The following is a 5,915-nucleotide window of genomic DNA, read 5'->3' as shown; positions in this document are numbered from 1 at the left end:
CTTTGATGAGCCAGTTCTAGTGTCTTTGGCTTCTAGTAGGAAGGAAAGCAAGTGTAGGTCGCCAGACCACAAAGCTATAGAGAATCCACTAATTCATGCGTCACATAGCAAGTTTACACACAGGGATACTTCTTTGGAGCCTTCCTTTATTAAGGGGCCGGAGCTATAGCACAGCGGGTAAGGGTGCTTGCCTTGCACGTGGCCAACCCAAGTTTGATCCCCTCCATCCCATATGGTCCCCAAACCTGCTGGGAGTGATTTCTGAATGCAGAGCCAGGAGTAGCCCTAAGCACCACCAGGTGTGGCCCCAAAACCAAAAGATTAATAAATACATACATAAATAAAAAGACTCTTATCTCACCACAAACAGGAAGTAAAGCCATGAAGGCTGGAAGATAGCAAATGCCCTGTCTCAGTTCCTCACTGGCCTCGGCTTTAGAATCTGCCTCAGGAGACACTTCAATAAAGGAACAGTTCACTGCCTTCCCTCTATACATTCATTCATTCATGAAGCCTTAACATTCATCCCTATCACCACCTTTTATTCCGTTCCAGCTTTCATCCTGTACTCTTCTATTTGACTAACAGGAGAAGCAGTGAGTTATGGGAAGAAGCTGATCACATTGACCAGTGAGGAAGTCCTTATCTCCAGATTGCTAAATACATGCCCTGAAACTGTGCTGTCTTTGTCTTTAGCACTCACTAGGCAGGCAGCTGACTTTCCTACAGCGTCATGCTTGGCTCCTGCCAGGCCCTGAGAGCCTCTTCCTTCCCTTCTGACAGGGATTTAAACAAAAGTAGCCGAATGTGATGGTTGCCTGAAGGAACAATCTGGGTCAAAGCCTCTGATTTAACCTGAGTGTCATGAAGTGAGGCTAAGAAATGTCCTTTTGGTTGAGAGACAGTCTAGGGTAAAGTTAAGGCAAATACTTTGCATGTGACTTGCCCTGGTTTGGTTGGTCCCTGGGCACTGATTGGGGGAACATGGGCATTACTACAAATGCAGGGCCCAAGTAGCAGCATAGTCTTTGGCACTTGGATTTTGCTGCTGGGCAAGCAGACCACGAATTACCAAAGCACTGCATTGAAGCTCTGCCTACTCCATCCCCAGTGTTCTTGGGCAATAGGAGCAACACCTCCATATACAGCCCCAAAGCACTGCCGTCTATGTCATCTGGGCAAGAAGTTGGGATTGGCACCTGAGTACCAGTAGGCGTGATTTAAAAAAAGAAAGAGCAGGAAAAGAAAGAAATGCCCTTGATTTTTTTTCCCTGAGGGTTCCAAGGTAAAAAGGAAGAGAAGGGTGGAAAGTAAGGAGCTATTGATGAGAGTTTTGTGTTTGTTGCCCCTATGACAGTGTCTCTGTGTAGGGGCTCTCATCTCATCTCATTTTATTTTATTTTATTTTATTTTGGGGGCCACAACTGTTGTATTTAGGGTTACTCCTGGTTTTGTACTCCAGGATCACGCATAGCCTGCTCAGGGGACCATATGGGATGCTGGGAATTGAACCCAGATAGCCATGTGCAAGACAAGCACTTCGCCTGCTGTACTATTGCTCTGGCCCTTCTCATTCCATTTTAAAGGGAAGAAATTGAACTGGTGGACTCTTATGCAATGTCATAATATACGCAGGCAAGAGTGAGGCTTTGAACCTGTTTTTTCTGATGCCATAGTCTGCCTTCACCAACATGGGCTATGAATTCTTTGAGAGCATCCAGACACTTCCCTCTTCTTTTAGTAGAGGGAAGTTGGGCTGTCTTCTCAACTTGCTAACTCTGGAATCAGTACTGGATTGTTTCACAGAGACAGAGACAGAGACAGTATAGGCCTAATAGCTTAGCTACTCACTGAGCTTCCAGACCTCTGGCAGGAACATGGTGAGAAGAAAAAGAAGCAGATTGGCAGGAAAGCAGATCATCAGGATCACACCCTTGGTACCTTGGCATCCAGCAGGATCACACCTTTGGCACTTTGCAGATATCAGCCCAAAGTGGGAAGATGTTCAAGAACCCAGATCTAGAAGTGTTGATTTGGTGGGTCAAGAAACTTGACTCTTTAGAATTCTATTTTGTTTTAATGTTTTCTTTTTTTTTTTTATTTATTTTTTTTCTGGGACTGTGAACAAAACCCAAGACATCAACTTACTAAGCAGATACTTGACCTCTGACATCCTGAGTCCCTCTCAATGTCTTTAAGAAGCTGCTCTTGCCATTTTGATGGCATGCTTTTGAAAACTCCTCCCTAGATGACAAAATAAAGACTAGAGGGGCCAGAGCGATAGCACAGTGGTAAGGTGTTTGCCTTGCATGTAGCCAATTGGGACGGACCCGGGTTTGATCCCTGGCATCCCATATGCTCCCCTAAAATTGGAACGATACAGAGATTAGCATGGCCCCTGTGCAAGGATGACGTGCAAATTCGTGAAGCGTTCTATATTTTTCTGTCCTGTTAATAAACTATTTCTACCACACACACACACACACACACACACACACACACACACACACACACACACAAAAGAAAAAAAAAAGAAAAAAGAAAAGAAAACCAGGAACAAATAAAATATTTAAAAGGAATAAAGTTAAATAGACAAACTTACCAGTATTTCAGTGGAAACTATGGTTCTGCTTTTGGCAGGTGGTAGTTTGAGGACCCCTGTCCAAGACAGAGAAGGGGAAGGGAGTCAGGGAGTGTTGCAAACATCCCACACATGCGCACTGTGGGCCTGAGTTGGCAACTAAGCAGGAGAGGTAGTAGCGGCAAAAACATGGACAACACTACATGGAGCTCACCACAAAGAGTGTTGAGTGCAGTTAGAGAAATAACTACATTGAGAACTATCATAACAATGTGAATGAATGAGGGAAGTCAAACGCTTGTCTAGAGTACAGGCGGAGGTGGAGTGGGGAAGAGGGAGGTTTGGGACATTGGTGGTGGGAATGTTGCACTATTGAAGGGGGGTGTTCTTTACATGATGGAAACCCAACCACAATCATATTTGTAATCAAGGTGTTTAAATAAAGATATCAAAACAAAACAAAACAAAACAAAAAAACATGGGCAGGCTGGATAAATGTGCTGGGTGGGCCAGATGTGGCCTGGGGACTATACTTTGAGAACCAACTTGGGTTGGACATTGTAGGACTGAAACTCAATCATGAACAACTTTGTAACTGTGTATCTCAGGGTGTTAAGTTAAAGGTTTTATTTCATTAAAAGAAAGGTGGCTTTTCTTCCGATGGGATAAAAGCTTTCCAACAATTTTTGTTGTTTTCAGGCCGCACCTGGTGGTGGGTGCTTAGTGGTTATTCCTGGCTCTACGCTCAGAAATTGCTCCTGGCAGGCTTGGGGGACCATATGGGATGCCGGGAATCAAACCCGACCCTATCCTGGGTCTGCGGCATTCAAGGCAAACGTCCTACTGCTGTGCTATTGCTCCAGCCCTGCTTTCCAACAATTTGATAGAAGTTTTCTGTTAGGTTATACCTTATTTTATCTAAAACAAAGATCATCCCTGATTCCTTTGTTTTTTGTTTTTTTTGTTTGGGGGGGCACCTGGTGATGCTCAGGGGTTATTCCTGGCTACGCGCTCAGAAATCGCTCCTGGCTTGGGGAACCATATGGGATTCCTGGGGATTGAACTGCAGTCGGTTCTAGGTCAGCACGTGCAAGGCAAACGCCCTACCACTTGTGCCATTGCTCTGGCCCCATCCCTGGTTCCTTTATATGCTTGTTTACAACTTGGATTTACCCCCAAACAGAGATCATCTTACTTGTAAACCTGGGTGGGATTGGTTCAGGATAACCTGAGCTATTTGTTCTTATTGCCTCACTCAGGGGTAGTCTCTGTACTCATTAAAAACAGCAGTTCTGGCAAGCAGTTTGCTCTCCATACAAAGTAGAAGATTGCCAGACTATACCTATTTCATTCTCAGCTTGGCTTGGATTCTTTCATGCGCAACCCTAATTCAGACTCTTTCACTTGGGGTTGGAGATATGGTGCGTGGGAAGATTTTACAGTACCCCAACTTAGAGAAGCAGTGTGTGTGTAATACTTGGACACATCAGATGCCTGTAGGACTGAGAGAAGATAGTTGAAATGCAATCTCTGATCAGTGGGAGTTTGAGCTCTTCCCCCAGGGGCATGTGCATTTGACATCCCCCTAAGTGACTTTTTCCCAGGACTTTGAGCCTCTTCTCCTTCCCTTGGCTGCACTGGGAGTGAGTTGGCAGGATAGTGCCCAGTGCATATATTTCTTCCCCATTCAGGGCAGCCATGGAAGCAGCTTTTCTATGATTGCTGCTTCTATTTTCTTTCTGCTATACTTGGTCACCCTTCACCCACACATGGGCACCAGCCAAGGCCGGAAGACCTCACTGGTGTGTTTAGAAAGCTGTGACATTAGCTAATTTTTCATCCTAATAAACTCCTCCTACTGTGACAGAGGGAAATTTGGGCCGAGGGTACTACACTGCATTTGTCCCAGCAGTTCCACTAAGTTTTCTTAGTGTTACATGATGAAGAAGGAAAGCCAGGCCCTGGGGCTATCAGGAAAGCAGTGGGCAGAGGTTACCTGCCCACAGGCAAGAACAGTGATTCCAAGGGCCAGGATCAGTTCACCTCTGTGTATTTCAAACTCTGGTCTGAAAATAGCATCCTGGAAGTTTTACTAAAGGGCAGTAAAAATCAAGTAATATAGCCCTAAAGGTGATATCTTTGGTTCATGTTTAGCTACTGTAACTACCAACTCATTGTTGTTCTCTGTCATTACCCACTGAAATAGAATCCTAAGCTATTCAGTAACAGGCTGCATGATGTGAGTAAAGGTTCACTATTGAATTAGGTCGAGTCTTAGAGTTAAGGATGAAACTGGCCCCTGTAAAGAGACGTTCTTTGGGAGTTTGATTGAGGTTTGGTTATCTCAAAGTTCCCATAGCCCCTATCCAGGAAGTACAGGAGAAGATGGTATGTTGACAATTCTCAGCAATAAGTAATCCAAACAGATTATTGAGGAAATAGCAGGCAAGTAAATTTACACTGCAAGCTGTTTACCCACAAGCCAGTCGCTCCAACAAATGGAGCCACAGCCTAGATGACAGCCCCACCTTAGCTCTCCTTCAATTTATTGAAATCCAAATTCAAACCCCTCCCCTAAGGGAGGGGAAAATACCAAAAGAAACTGATTGAAATACAAAAAAAAGTGAGAAATAAATGGGGATTATTTCAAAAAGCTCAATTTACTTAATATTTCATATTTCCACAAGCCTGTGATAGCTCACAGGTTGCAATTAAAGAATGGCTGCTGGAGAATGGGGGGCACCCACTTTTGCTGGTCTGTACAGCTTCCCACATTCGCAGTAAGGTCACTCACAATTGTCATGTCTTAACAAGATGGCTTCTGCGGCACTCTGAAATGCCCAGCCTGTGCCCCACACCCCGTGCCCTTACACCCATTAGTTACATTTCACATAGATGGCCTCTGACAGGCCAATGTGCCATTTGGTGGGCAAAGACCCACTGTAATCCACTCTGTGCCCAGGGCCTACTTCTGGCTCTGCTCAGGGATTTGTTACTGGTGGTGCATGGATATAATGTACCAGGGATTGAACTGAGGGCAAGTGCCTAAAGCCCTGGACTATCTTTGGCCCGAGTGGTAGCTTTTTAGTAAATTCTGGTCACCGGGGGAGTACTGGGTATTCTGCACATTCAAGTCCCAGTGAGATGACCTAGTTCTGTACTGGTGTTGAGGAAGAGAAGAGTAGCCCTGCTGCCTCACCACTTCTCTGCTCCTGCTGTTCTACCTCCTGCCCTCAGCAGTAAAGCTCTTTGAAAAGCTCTCAGTGGGCCGGAGTGGTGGTGCAAGGGGTAAAGTGTCTGCCTTGCCCACAGTAGCCTAGGACGAACCGAGGTT

General features: G+C 45.2%; 1 pseudogene; it reads left to right on the top strand.

Moving 5' to 3' along the window:
* The first annotated feature begins 2,345 nt into the window (after nt 1–2,345).
* LOC126025257 (uncharacterized) lies at nt 2,346–2,443 on the top strand (annotated as a pseudogene).
* Nucleotides 2,444–5,915: the final 3,472 nt, after the last annotated feature.

Source organism: Suncus etruscus, chromosome 12 (genome assembly GCF_024139225.1).
Source record: "Suncus etruscus isolate mSunEtr1 chromosome 12, mSunEtr1.pri.cur, whole genome shotgun sequence".
NCBI lineage: Eukaryota > Metazoa > Chordata > Mammalia > Eulipotyphla > Soricidae > Suncus > Suncus etruscus.
Note: the sequence above shows the minus strand (reverse complement) of the source record. Positions and strands in the feature narration are given on the sequence as shown.